General features: G+C 40.4%; 1 long non-coding RNA gene and 1 other non-coding gene across 2 annotated transcripts in view; one reads left to right on the top strand and one right to left on the bottom strand.

Moving 5' to 3' along the window:
- LOC147820889 (uncharacterized) overlaps positions 1 to 11,590 on the bottom strand; it is a 35,264-nt gene extending 23,674 nt beyond the window's left edge. The window contains exons 1-2 of the long non-coding RNA XR_015448036.1: positions 11,133 to 11,590; positions 2,791 to 2,895 (exon numbers count right to left, since the gene is read on the bottom strand). This is a non-coding gene — a long non-coding RNA (uncharacterized LOC147820889). The remainder of the gene's footprint in view (positions 1 to 2,790; positions 2,896 to 11,132) is intronic.
- Positions 5,491 to 5,597, top strand: LOC147820890 (U6 spliceosomal RNA). The gene has a single exon (XR_015448085.1). It is a non-coding gene; the product is annotated as a U6 spliceosomal RNA (small nuclear RNA).
- Positions 11,591 to 13,085: the final 1,495 nt, after the last annotated feature.

Genomic DNA, 13,085 nt, shown 5'->3' with positions numbered 1-13,085 from the left:
TGCCTGGAGAGGGACTGGGAGCACTGCATTCCTTTCCTATTGTTTGCCTGCAGCCTCTCATCTCTCTAGCTGAGGCGCATCCTTTATAATAAATAGCCAATGGTAAGTATGCCGTTTTCCTAAGTTCTGTGAGCCATTCTAGCAAATTATTTAACTCAAGGATGAAGTTGTGGGCACCTTTGATTTTTAACTGAGTGATCAGAAGCACCAGAGGCCTTGAACTTGTGTTTGGCACATGTACTGGGGAACAGTTATGGTACTGAACTCTTAATCTATACGGTGTGATGTCAACTCTGGGTAGTTAATTGAGTTGAATTGTTGTATGCCCAGTTGGTATTTGGAGAGTTGGAGAATTGGTCTTTGGAGTAGAAAAATCCCTGAAGTGTTCTGTGGGTAGAAATGGGTCATACACAATAAGAATCTCCATCTATGGCTTGCCTCACATAAAAAAATTCATTGCAAAGACCATACAGTGAAATACAAAAACATAACACTTTAAAAATTCTAGAAGAAACTCTTTGGAAACTTAGAATAGGCAAAGATTTTTTTGATGAAGGCAAAAAGCACAGACTATAGAAAACAAAGTCAATAAAATGAACTTCATTCCAAGGAAAACTTCTGCTCTTTGAAAGACACTATTAAGAAAATGAAAAGACAAGCCAAAGATCAGAGGGAAGATATTTGAAAAACAGAAACATGAGAAGGATTGTTATCCAGAAAATCTAAAGAACTTTGAAACCTCTTAAATAAGAAAAAAAAAATCTCAATTTTTAAGAACAGGCAGAAGGTCTTAATAGATATTTTAGTAAGGAAGAGAAGTGGGTGGAGGCAAAGTCCATGAAGAGATGCACAGCATTAGTCATTAGGGAAATGAAAATTAAAATCATAAGAAAATGCCTCTATTTATCCATAAAAATGGAGGGTATTTTTTAAAACCTGAAAATACCAAGTATTGGCAAGAATGTGGAACAATTGAAACTTTCCTATATTGCCACTTTGCTGGTACAACAACTCTGGGAAACAATTTGGCCATTTCTTACAAAGTTAAATATATACTTACTGCACATCTCAGCAATCCTACTCCTAGGTATTTACTGAAAATAAATTTAGGCATATATCTACAAAAATTTTGTACACGAATACTTACAGCAGCTTTCTTCACAATTGTCCCAAACAAGAGACAACCCAAATGTCTGTAAATTGGTGAATAGATAAAAAAGAACTGCATTACAGCCTTAAAAATGGAATACTATTCAGTTATAAAAAGCAATGAAATATTGATTTCAGTAAAACTTCAAGGGCAACAAGTAGATCAATGAGTGCTGGAACTGGGGGAATGGGAAAGTAAGTTAACTATAGAGGGGCTCAAGGGGACTTTTGGGACCGATGGGACTATTCTACATCCTGATCTATACCTCTATGAAGGATGAGTTTTACTGTAAATTACACCTTTTAAAAAATCATAGGGGGCTAGGGATTTAGCTCAGTGGTGCTGCCACCTGCCTTGCAAGCTCCAGGTCCCGAGTTCAATCCCTGGTACTTTAAAAAAAAATCATGGGGATGACATGGAACCTCAGTTGTGGTATTGTTGCTTTCAGTCAATGTGTTCTAGAGGTCCTGGTTGCTGCAATAAGGCAGAAGGAAGAAATAAGAGGCTTCAAGACTGACATTATTGGTAGATGGTATAATTTTCCACATAAAAAGTAAACAAAAAATATCAAAGAAAATTATTATAGCTATAAAAGAGTATAGCGAGTTCATATTTACAAGATCTGCATACAGAGGTCCGCTTCTGTTTACCAGTTTTCACTCTTATAGATGTATCATTTATGATACCAACAGAAAAGATTGCCTACTGTATTGGTGGTCACTTTCCTCATTGCTGGGACAAAAAACGAGGCGTAACTTAAAAGAGGAGAGCCGTTCATTTTGGTTCATGTTTTAGAAGTTTCAGTCTATGTATGGCTGGCAGCATGGAGGAAGGGCCTTGGTGAGGGGAGGAAAGCTGCTCACCTCATGACAGCCAGGAAGCTGAGAGTAAAAGGAAGGGGCCTGGAAAGAGATACACCCTGCCAGATCAGACCCTTAGGGACCAGTCTTTTTGGACCAGAACTCTCCTCCTATAGTCATCTGTATCTCCCCTGTAATCCAATTATTTTCCAAAAGCCCCACTCTGAGCTCTTGATGCTCTTGGCGGAACATCTGGAAATAAACCATAACACCTATGAACAAATCTAGCGAAAGATGTGGATGAACTTCATGAAGAAAATTTAGCACCAGGGAAAGGAAATGCCCAAGTAACCAAGGTATTACCTTCTTAGACTACTTATGAAATGACTGATATGAAAATGGGTATACTCATTGCTAAAACTACATTGGAACAGACTGAGAGGATGAATTGGAGCACACAAAAGCTCACATAGGACAATATGAGGAAAGGATAAAATAACATAAAGGGAAATAACATTGGGCCTGTATCCAACAGCTGGGACAGTTAGCTCTTTGTGCTTATCAGAGAACTCCAGCCTCAGTTTCCATCCTGCTGTCCACTGAGAAACCTGGGATAGTTTATTTCCCCTTAATGTTATCATGACATGTTAAAATATCACAAAGTGATCCCACCTAAAAGGTAGTAATCATTCTTGTGCCCACCACCCACCTTTGTTAACAGATCACTATATTATAGTAGTAATGATTTCACTTCACTTTCTCTTCAGGAGGAAACAGCTGCATGGTAGAAAAGGATATTTTTGTCATGGTAGGTAGCAGGGTAAGTTTGTTTGCCTTTACCTCTTTTCTTTCTGTGGTCATATTGGGAGGCAAAGATTCCATTCACAACTCCAGACACATCATGATGCTTGTTAACACGTGTAGCCAGAGGCATTACCTGGAGGACTAAGAAAAGAGGTGAAAGGGGATGGTTCTTTCCCAGTAGTCTCCATAGAGAGCAAGGTGTTCCAGCAGGACAAATGGCTTTGGATTAGGACCACTGACCCCAGTGAATGTAAACTTCACGGTACACCTGACCCCAGTGCTCACAGGTGAGCAGAGTCACTACCTGAATCACTTGAGATTTCTTGTGTATATTTCTACTTCTATCTTCTGATTTTAGCCGGAGTGATCAATTAGGGTATTGAATTCTATGTAGGTCATTAATCAGGGTCAAACTGCAAGAATCATAGTAGTATCTGCATGGTTTGAGGACTTGCATCGTCCTTGTTAGGTTTCAAATGGAGTTGGAAAAGGACGCTAAATAAATTACAGGGCCTTCTGGACCCAGGCTCAACTCAGGGACAACAGACTCAAGGAACAAGTGAGGTTTCTTAGGGGATTTCAATCTTGCAGGAGGACCAGCCACAACAAACCCAACCTGCTTTGGTAGGTATGTCCTCTTACAGCTTTAATTTTGGGCTTTTCTTTTGGTTGTTTGTTTGTTTGATATTTTTGCCACATGATTTAGCTGCATTTCTCTCTCACTCAGTTAAAAAATGTGGACTTACGTCCAAAAACCTCATGAGGATGTTTAAACCTGCTTCACTGATCCAGGAAATGGTGCCTGGTGAGAGCTAAAAATAAACCAGAAAGGCTCAGGCTAGGCTTCAGTGGCAGAATGGAAGGAGTTCAGAGGATTTCTAAACTTGGCCAAAGGCTTTCCTGCTTTTCTATTTCAAGTACAGTCAGTAGAGAATTTTCAAAATCTGAAGATCATTCCTTTCTTTTCCTGGTATTGATACTAGCAGAAGTCTGTCTTGGAGCAGATCACAGTCTGCATTTTAGTCTTTCTGTGATGTGATTGCAGGCAGACAGCCTGGGTTGAAATTCCAGCCATGTTACTATGAGTTAACCTCTCTCATCCTCAGTTTCTTTGCCTCCAAAATCACTGTTGATATGAAGAGTAAATAAGGGAGTGTGTGTTCTTAACATAGGTACCAGAATACAGTAAGAATTCAGTAAATGAGTAAGAGTACTCCATTGCTTGGTCTGTTCAAATAAAAGAACATACTCATTGTATTTATTTATCATCCTCAGGACCAGAACTCAGGAGCAAAACTATTTCTACATTGGAAGTGTAAAGCATTTTGAAATTTGGTGTTAATTTTCACACAAATGATATGCATGATTTAAAGTAAATTGTTAGGGCTGGGGATTTAGCTCAGTGGTTCGGGTGCCTGCCTCGCAAGCGCAAGGTCCCAAGTTCGATCCCTGGTACCAAAAAAAAAAAAAAAAATAGTAAATTGTTTAGGAGGAAAATAAATTGTTTAGGATTCAGTAAAAAAAGTAAATTGTTTAGGATTCAGCGTGCAACTTTAAATCTTGGTTAGACTAAGTGCTTGGCTAAGGGTATGGATCTTATATTTTGAAGTAAAAGAATGAGTGTCCCTGTTGTAGTTTTGATTTTAAAAATGTTCCCCAAAAGGCTTGTGTGTTTAGAGGTGAGGTTTTGAGAAAGTGGTTAGATCATGGGACAACTAATCTCATCAGTGGATTAATCCATTCAGAGCTGAAGGTGCTGTTAGGTGGTGGGGCCTGGTTGGAGCACACAGGTCACTGGGGGAGTGACCTGGAAGGGTATATTCTTGTTCTAGACCCATTTCCCTCTGACTAGCTTTTTCACCCTCTGTCTGCTTCCTGGTGGCCATGAAATGATCAGTTTTCCTCTTCCATGCCATTCTGCCATGTTTCTGCCTTAAAGCCAACTGACCATAGATTGAAACTGTGAGCCAAAATAAACATTTTCCTCCTTTAAAAAAAGAAAAAAAGAATTCAGTAAATGGGATTTTACCATTGTGAATGTTGTTATTGTAAATACAACCATTTCTTCATTTTCTGTAATGGTCCTGGAGATGAAGGATTAGTATTCCAAAGTGTGTCAGGGGATGACTGATAAAGTTTATGTAACTTCTGTGTCAGAGCCTGCTAACTACTGATTAAGCCCATTTCCTCATGTTCCTGGGCAGACAGCTAAGGTCACCACCTCGTAGTGAGATGATACCATGTGACTAAGTTGTAGCCAATGAAATGTGAGCAGAAATGACAGGTGCCATTTCCAGGCATGGCCCATAGATTTGTTCCATAAACCCTCTGCATTCTGTTTCCCCTGAGACAGGGATGCTTATGGTGACTTTTGAAACCATCTGATGAAGATAACAAAGCCCCCTCAGACTGAGTTCTTGCATGATAGTTAGGGGATGGGGACAGGCCAACTTCCACTGAGAAGGAACATCCACCTTGGATTGGGAGATGGAGATTTCTATTGTGTTTGAGCCATTGTGTATTTTGTGACTTGTCACAGCAGCTAGCTCCAAAACCTAGTGCCTTCTTTTTTTTTTTTTTCGTACCTAGGATCAAACTTGGGTCCTTGTGCTTTCGAGGTAAGCCACAGAACCACTGAGCTAAATCCCCGGCCCCCTAGTGCCTTCTTGATCATCTCCTTCCTTAACTAATACTCTTTTCTTCCTTCCTATTTGCTATTTAAAATTCCTGATTTAAGTGCTTGCTTCAGCAGCACACATACTAAAATTGGAATGATACAGAGAAAATTAGCATGGCCCCTAAGCAAGGATGACATGCAAATTCATGAAGAGTTCCATATTTTAAAATAATAAAATAAAATAAAATTCCTGACTTAAGGAGAAGAATTAAAGCAGAAAGTTTCCCGAAGGACCAGTGTACCAAAAGCAACATCTGGAAGCACCTACTGATTTTATGGAATTCTGCTTTTCTTTTCTTTCAGCCCCAGGAATCTTGGGAATTAAGCCACATGAAGACAAAATTTTGAGTGTATCTGTGGACATTCTCAATTGTGAGAGTGTCTGAAGGCTCAGTTGATGACCTGGATCTTACTGTCCTTCACATCAGAGCCTTAGCTGTAATAAGAAGGCTTCACCTAGCCATGAGTCTCTATTTGAACATATTCAAAAGTGTTCATGAAAATGAAGAGAATCTTAGTGGAAAATGACTGAAATCATTAATGGGAATTAGATATAACTTGGGACACACAGTTAATTGCAAGAACTATAAAGAATATACTACATTTTGACATCAGTCTCTATTCCTGCTCACTGAAGAATAATCAGCTGCCCTTAACAAACAAGGTTGAGGAAAGTTTCTGATCCAAGGCCCCCTGTGTACTGCGGCTGTTGTCCCCAGGCACTTGGTGCCATGGTCTTTCCTTATGCATGTTACCTTCTGAATCTTACTAATTCTGTTTTCAGAAGTTCTGCACTTCTCCCATGTGCTTAAAATGTTAGCTATTTCCTTTACCTGTTAATAACAATGGCTGGCTGTTAATGAAAATGGCTTTCATACCAGAGCCCTCTGGCTACCTTCTCTCTACAAGCAAGTGATAAGAGGGAGTTTTAAGATTTCCCTTTAGAAGAAAATGTTATTTCTTGCTTGTAGTCTGAAAAGATATCCCACCTTTGGACAGCACCTTGACACTTTCTCTGTGAGGTGCTCCAGTTAACAATTTCCCCCAATTAATAATCCAGAAGCTAAAAGAATTACTCTCCAGGTCTGTTTCTCAAACTGGAGGGCTTGGCAGCATGCTATGTTCTGATTCTATTTTGGAGGTTCACCATGTAAGGAGCCTGTTGTGGACTGGTTGTTTGTGTACCCTCAGCATTCATACATTGAAACCTGTCTTTGCGAGGTAATTAGGCCATAAGGGTGGCGTCCTCATAAATGTGATTAATGCCATTATAGGAAAGTCAGAGAGCCAGCTATCCTTTGTTTCTCCCTGTGGAGTTAGCTGTCTGCAAATCAGGAAGTACCCCCTCTCCAGACACTGGATCTACTGGCATCTTGATTTTGAATTTCCCAGCCTCCAGAACCATCAGAAATAAATGATTGCTGCTTAAGTCTCCCTGTCTATGGTAATTTGTTATAGCAGTCCTAACTGACCAAGATAGTAAATACATTGTAAAAATATAAGATGTAGCCACAAACCAAAACCCCTAATTGAATCCCTTAGAACTCCCCAAAGGAGATCTGAGAAAGTTTCTAGCAACCTGAAAATAAGTGTTAAGGGAAGTATTAAGGACCTGCTACAGCTTGGGTGCAGTGACCCCTCAATTCAAACTAGACGCCAGTGTAGCTCAGAGATGGAATTATAGGTGGGTAGACAGAGACCTTGACTGCCAGTAAGTCAGCATTGATAGTTAAAAAACAGAGCCATAATTAAGGATATACAGTCTTCCAGGATACTTCACTACAGCCCACAATGAGGTTACAAAATGAAAATATCATACAAAAGAAAGAAAATTGTATGGAAAAAATTTCAAAATTCCATAGCTTTCATGTTCCAAGTACATTTTTTTTCCAGGAAAAGAATTCCAGGATACACTGCAAAGCAGAAGTTTCTAATTTTTAGATCCTTATTAGAAAAGTTCATTCAGAAGTTATGATAAAGCCAGAGGTGGTGAACAGATAGTGAATAATTAATTGAAGTCAAGCTTTAAATTAGAGTGCTACTGGAGACAGAATCAGTCCTTCTTGTCCTGGAGCTTTTGACTATCTTCAGCAGTTTTGTATTATACTAAATGGGATGTGATGTTTTCCTTAAGAACCTCCATGAAATGGGGAAAATGGTTAGTATCTGGGCATATATCTTCCTTGGGGTGGGGGAGAGAAAGATATGTAAATATTCATTTGATTTTCTCAAATATTAAGGTTAGTATTATTGTTCCGATTTTGCGTATATATAGTTAAAAAAGTTAGTTGAATAAGATAAAATACAGTTGTTTATGTTAAATAAACTCATATATATAGTTAGTCAAGCTGAACAAAGACTGTTAAAAGGCAGACATACTTGAATACAAACCTGCCTGGCTCTGAAATATGTTTCCAAAATTACTGGTATCTATTATAGCATGTGAGCATATGTGTGTGTGTACTGAGTTTTCTTCACACTAAATGGGGTGATTTAAGAAGATAAATAATCCAAGGACTATTCTAATGTCAACAAAGAATTTGAGTTCTGTAACTGAGGTCTAGAAATTTTCCTCTAAATATTTCAGTAAATGTCTTGTTTCTTCCAGTATTGAACTCCTTTCTTACCCAGGCTGAAAGATTCCTTTGAAATTAAGAGTGTTTCATTTCACTGTGATGCAAAGTGTAGAGCCACGGTTGGGCTTTGATTCTCCAGTCCATCTCAGCAGCATGAGCTGCTGCCCTTCTTCTGGCTCTAGTGAAGTGGTTATGCAGCACGGTGCACCTGAGAAACAGCTGATGACATTGTTTAAACCTGAATGCTTTGGCTTCTACCCTAAAGATTCAAGAGGTCCAGAGTGAAAATAAGAATCTGCATTTTCCACAAATATCCCATGTAACAGGGAAATTTGAATTTGTAAGTGCTTTAATTTTTCTCATTATTCTTATTCTCCCTTTTTTTTGGTTGTTGTTGATTTAATCTCACATCCTCTTGAAGTTAGGTTGTGATTTCTTTTTAAACCCATGCTATGGTTCTCTTAACTCTAGACCTGCACACTGTTGCGTACTCTGGGCTTATGCAGGCTCAGGACTGAAGACAGAAAAATAGAGGTAAAATCTCATAGTCAGACTCTAGGAGGGAAGATGCCTTAGTCAGGAGGGATAGAAAAGGATGCTAAATAAAATATGAGTGGTATAAAATTATTCTCATGGGAAAAATACAGGCATATAGTCAAAGACAAACACAAAGGAATGACATAAACTTAAAGGAATTGTGCCAGAAAGGTGAAATCCCAGAACAAGCTGAGACTCCTGGAAAATGCTAAGGGCAAAAACAGGAGCTTTTAAGAAGCTACACAGAAATCCAAAACAATGAAGAAATAAAGGCCAGGAGCAGGTGACATAATGTTGGCAGATGCCAGGGCGAGTAGCACTGCTCTTTTCCTCTTTTTTTCCCCTACTTCATCAGGGACAAGGATCTCCAAGCTGAAAATTTGCAGCATAAACATCCAAAATGGCATCCAAAGGTCAGAAAGGGGATGGGAAAGAAGACTGAATTGCATGAAGTGAGGACAATTTTTAAGACCAGATAAATTATGTTACTGAACCCCCAAAAGTGGCATTGGAGCTATAAACTCCTGTTATTGGTTATCTTTAACACCTATGGAGAAAGAGGTACTAAGTAGCTGCAGGCAATACTATCTTCTGGGTTTTCATAAAGTTTGTTTCTAGGAACCACATTAACCAACCACAATGTCAGTCCTCTGCAAAACCTTAGAAGAAATGGCAAATCAGGTCATTTGGCAGAATTTAGACTAGGAGCCAGTGCAGACACTGTGGAAACATGCTATGTCAAGGCCTCTGATTTTCCTTTTTTGTGACATTGTCTTTCAGCTACATGGGGGAAAACTGTGGACGTGGAGTTCAGCAATGTCAGATCCTGCATCACAGGGTCTGCCCAGTAAGCCACCTTAAGAAAGAGGCTTGTTCAGAAACCCAGCCATTTAGATAGCTTCTGGACCTACCCTGGTGGCTTTTCTGGCTTCTGTCCCTCTCTTCCAACCATACAGACTCACATTATTTTTTGTGTATTCTATAGAACAAGTTGCCATGGCAGCAAGTCTTTGTTTGACTTCAGATCCTGCACTGGAGGATTTTGTCCTATCTCCTTGGTTTACACAGGGAGTTAGGTCTCCGTCTCTTTACTTCAGTTTCCTGTTCTGACTCCACTTTCTTAACACTGCCACTAGCTCTCCAGTGTGCATTCTGATGTCTCAGCCACCTTTCTCAGCTCAGTTCTTCCTGTAATAACGCTTTTGCTCCCCCAGCCATGCTCCCACAAACAAGCTCTCAGCAAGGGTCCTTGGGTATCCTGTATCCAAGATTGAAAATGTAACTTATTAGTATGATGCTTGGATGAATGCATAGCTGCCTAGACTAGCATGCCCAAGGCTACTGTTTTATAGACAAATCTCTCTAGGAGACAATTCAAACACCACCTCCATTCTAGTCAATATTTTTTATTAGCAACTCCAGTAAGGCACAGAAGCCTGGATTTTCAAATACACTGATCATGTAGTGTTTGGATGAAAACAAATGTGTTGGAAGGCAAAACTGGGATTCAAAAATAGAGATATCCCAGAAGGTACTACTGAGTAGAGATACATGTAAAACCCAGTCTTTATGTTAAAAAAACCCCTGCATGTACACAGCATTTGTGATCACTGAACACATCAACGGGAGTTAATGTGAAAAATGATCTCAAAAGTTTTGTTAACTACAAACTGACTGCCCTTCATTAATGGGACACAACTACCAGGAAGATAATGTCAACATCAACTATGTTAACAGAAGTATTTAATAGATGCATATAAAGTATTAAGGGAGATATTAGAGTGTTAAGACAAGTAACAGCCCCACTGGTTAAGGATGTGGAGAGAAATCGTGAATGTGACATCAAATTTAAATAATTGTGTAAAAACAATTATGTCCAGAAGGAGCTGAGGGTGCCAAAATGCTCTATAAATAGGGTACTTATTATGCAGGCTGCTGGTATCGGCTGTGATAAGGAATGGTAAAAATGAATAATATATGGGCTTAATTCTGAGTATAGTCAGCCCTCTGTATCCGCGAATTCCACATCCACATTCACAAATTCAACAAACTGTGGATTGAAAATATTCAGAAAAAAGTGTCTGCACTGAACATGTACAGGCTTTTTTCTTGCATTATTCTCTAAACAATATAATAACTATTTACACAGGATCATAATTGAATTAGGTATTATAAGTAATCTAGAGAGGATATAAAGTATACAAGTGGGCTCACATAACTTATGTTTTATATAAAAGATGGGCATCCATGAATTTTGGTAACTGTAGGGGGTCCTGGACCTGATCCCCACAGATGCCAGGGGACAACAGTATACATCTTTCGAGAGGGGCACTGGCAAAAAACCTCCACACACATCCAGAGAGGGATGACCAGGTTAGTATTGTACCTGCGAATCAAATAACAAAACTGATAGTCAAAGGAACTAGGATATTTCACCTATGGGGAGAAGAACTGAGAGGTGTGGTAACGCATGAAACATTTTGATGAGCTCTTGTGCAGAAGGAGAATTTCATTTTCACAAAGGGAGTTATGGGGCCCAAGGACAGAAGTTGCCACAGCTTGGGGCTCCCCACACAAACACCTCTGACCTGTCATTGTGTCCCAGATGCCTCAACAGCCAGTAAGTGCTTGGTAGTTGTCCAGAGTGGAGTCTCGGGAGTGGAGACTTGGGAGACAGTTTCTTTCTTGCCTTCTCTCTCTCTAGTGCTCCGTGCTTTGGAGGGAAGTGGTGCTGAGGACACCACATGGTTGGTGTCCTGCAAATCATATGTCCCTTAAAATCCTTGGCGTTGATAGCAGGAGGGCTTCTGTGACAGAACCTGAGGGTAGGGAAAGGAGTGTCTGAGACACCCCCGCCCCTGCCCCGTTCAGGTACCACTGGGAGGAAACAGTTAGAATGGTCCATTTTTAGCTTTGGATTCTTGGTGCCAGGCTGCCTGGTGCTGGAGGCTCTGTAGCTGGCTCAACTCAGACTTCACTCAAAGGAAGGTCCGCTGGGAAGTGGTGTGCTCAAGAATGCAAAAAATTTCCTGGCAGCAGTCTTTTTTGCTCTGCCAATGCCTGGTGAGAGAGGGAGGTGGAGAGAGAAGGAAGAAGGAAGAGAACGGTCAAGGTTGAGAGGAGAGTGGGAGAGAGGAAAGAGCCTAGGAAGGAAAGGACTTGCCTCCATGCTTTGCTCTGACATTTGCCTATTTGCTGGTGTCTGAGTCTTCCAAATTTCTCAGTCATTGATGAGCAACTAAAGCAAAGGAACAAAGACAAGAGAGGGGTAAATGGATTTATCATCCCTTCTAGATCTCTCTTTGATCCTCCCAACTGCTGATGTTACCAATAAGAGGACAGGGACTTTTTGCAACTGAATGCAATGGATTCATATTGTGGTGAGTAAAAGCCAATAAACACAACCAGGATATAAAAGGGTGGAGAAATATTTATTACTTGCAGCAAGTAAGGAGAACACCAGAGATGATTTTCAAAGCAGTAGTCTCTCTTTGAACAAAGAAAGCAAGGACTTTTGCCGGGGAAACTTACGTTTATTCAAGTAGGGAAAACTCATCAACACACATTAAAAAATAGGATGATGAATGCCTTTCTGAGCGTGCTTAGCTCAGAGGTCATAATCACATATTCAAAAGAAAAGATGGGCAGAGAATCCAGTATTATAAAGAGCAACATTTTCTCCAGTTCACCTAAAAAAGAATGAGTCAGAGTGACTTGGTGATTTTGGCTGGCAAGTTTCTCCAAAGAACTTTAACTGAGATTTAAAAAAACACAGCTTTGAAGGCATGTTACCAGTCTTTTGAAGAGGCAGCGGCTTTCCTCCCATAAGTATGGAAGTGTCTAAGGGTGCCTACGTTACCTATATGTTAACATGGTAAGGAAGGAGACCCGGAGTTCCAAGAGGCATCTGTTGAAGTGACTGTGGGTTGCAGCACTTGGCCCCTTGTGCCTCTGCCACTTTCAAGTTGATAAATTATTTACTCTCTCTCTCTAAATCTTAGTTCCCTCATCTATAAAATAGAGACATGATAATATCCACGTTGTGGACTTACATTGAGATTTAAAATGAGAACCCACACTAAACATTTCATCCTGGAGTCTAGAATACAGTAAGGACTCAATATGTATTACTTATAGCTCATGTCTAGTGTAGGTTGTATTTACCCACAAAGAGCTGCTACCGTGTCTCCCACCCAATATGTTCTTCCAATGCAATGATCCCTCCCATTTTATCAAGAGGTGGGTCTACAGGGGAAGTGATGCTTTGTGACTTCTGTGACTTGGTCATAAAAAATGACACAACTGGGCAGAGAAGGTGAGACGGTCCCAGCATCCAGAAGGAAGCTCCCCGCCCCCATCCCAGGCTCCTAGGGCAGAGAAGCTCAGCTGGTCCCAGCACCTGGAAGGAAGCTCCCCTGCCACCATCCCAGGCTCCTAGGGCAGAGAAGGTGAGCTGGTCCCAGCACCAGAACGAAGCTCCCCCACCACCATCCTAGGCTCCTAGGGCAGAGAAGGTGAGCTGGTCCCAGCATCCAAAAGGA

This window comes from Heterocephalus glaber, unplaced genomic scaffold (assembly GCF_053883595.1).
Source record: "Heterocephalus glaber isolate CG9 unplaced genomic scaffold, H.glaber_assembly_v1.0 deba00001788, whole genome shotgun sequence".
Taxonomy (NCBI): Eukaryota; Metazoa; Chordata; class Mammalia; order Rodentia; family Bathyergidae; genus Heterocephalus; species Heterocephalus glaber.
This window is presented reverse-complemented; position numbering and strand designations above follow the sequence as displayed.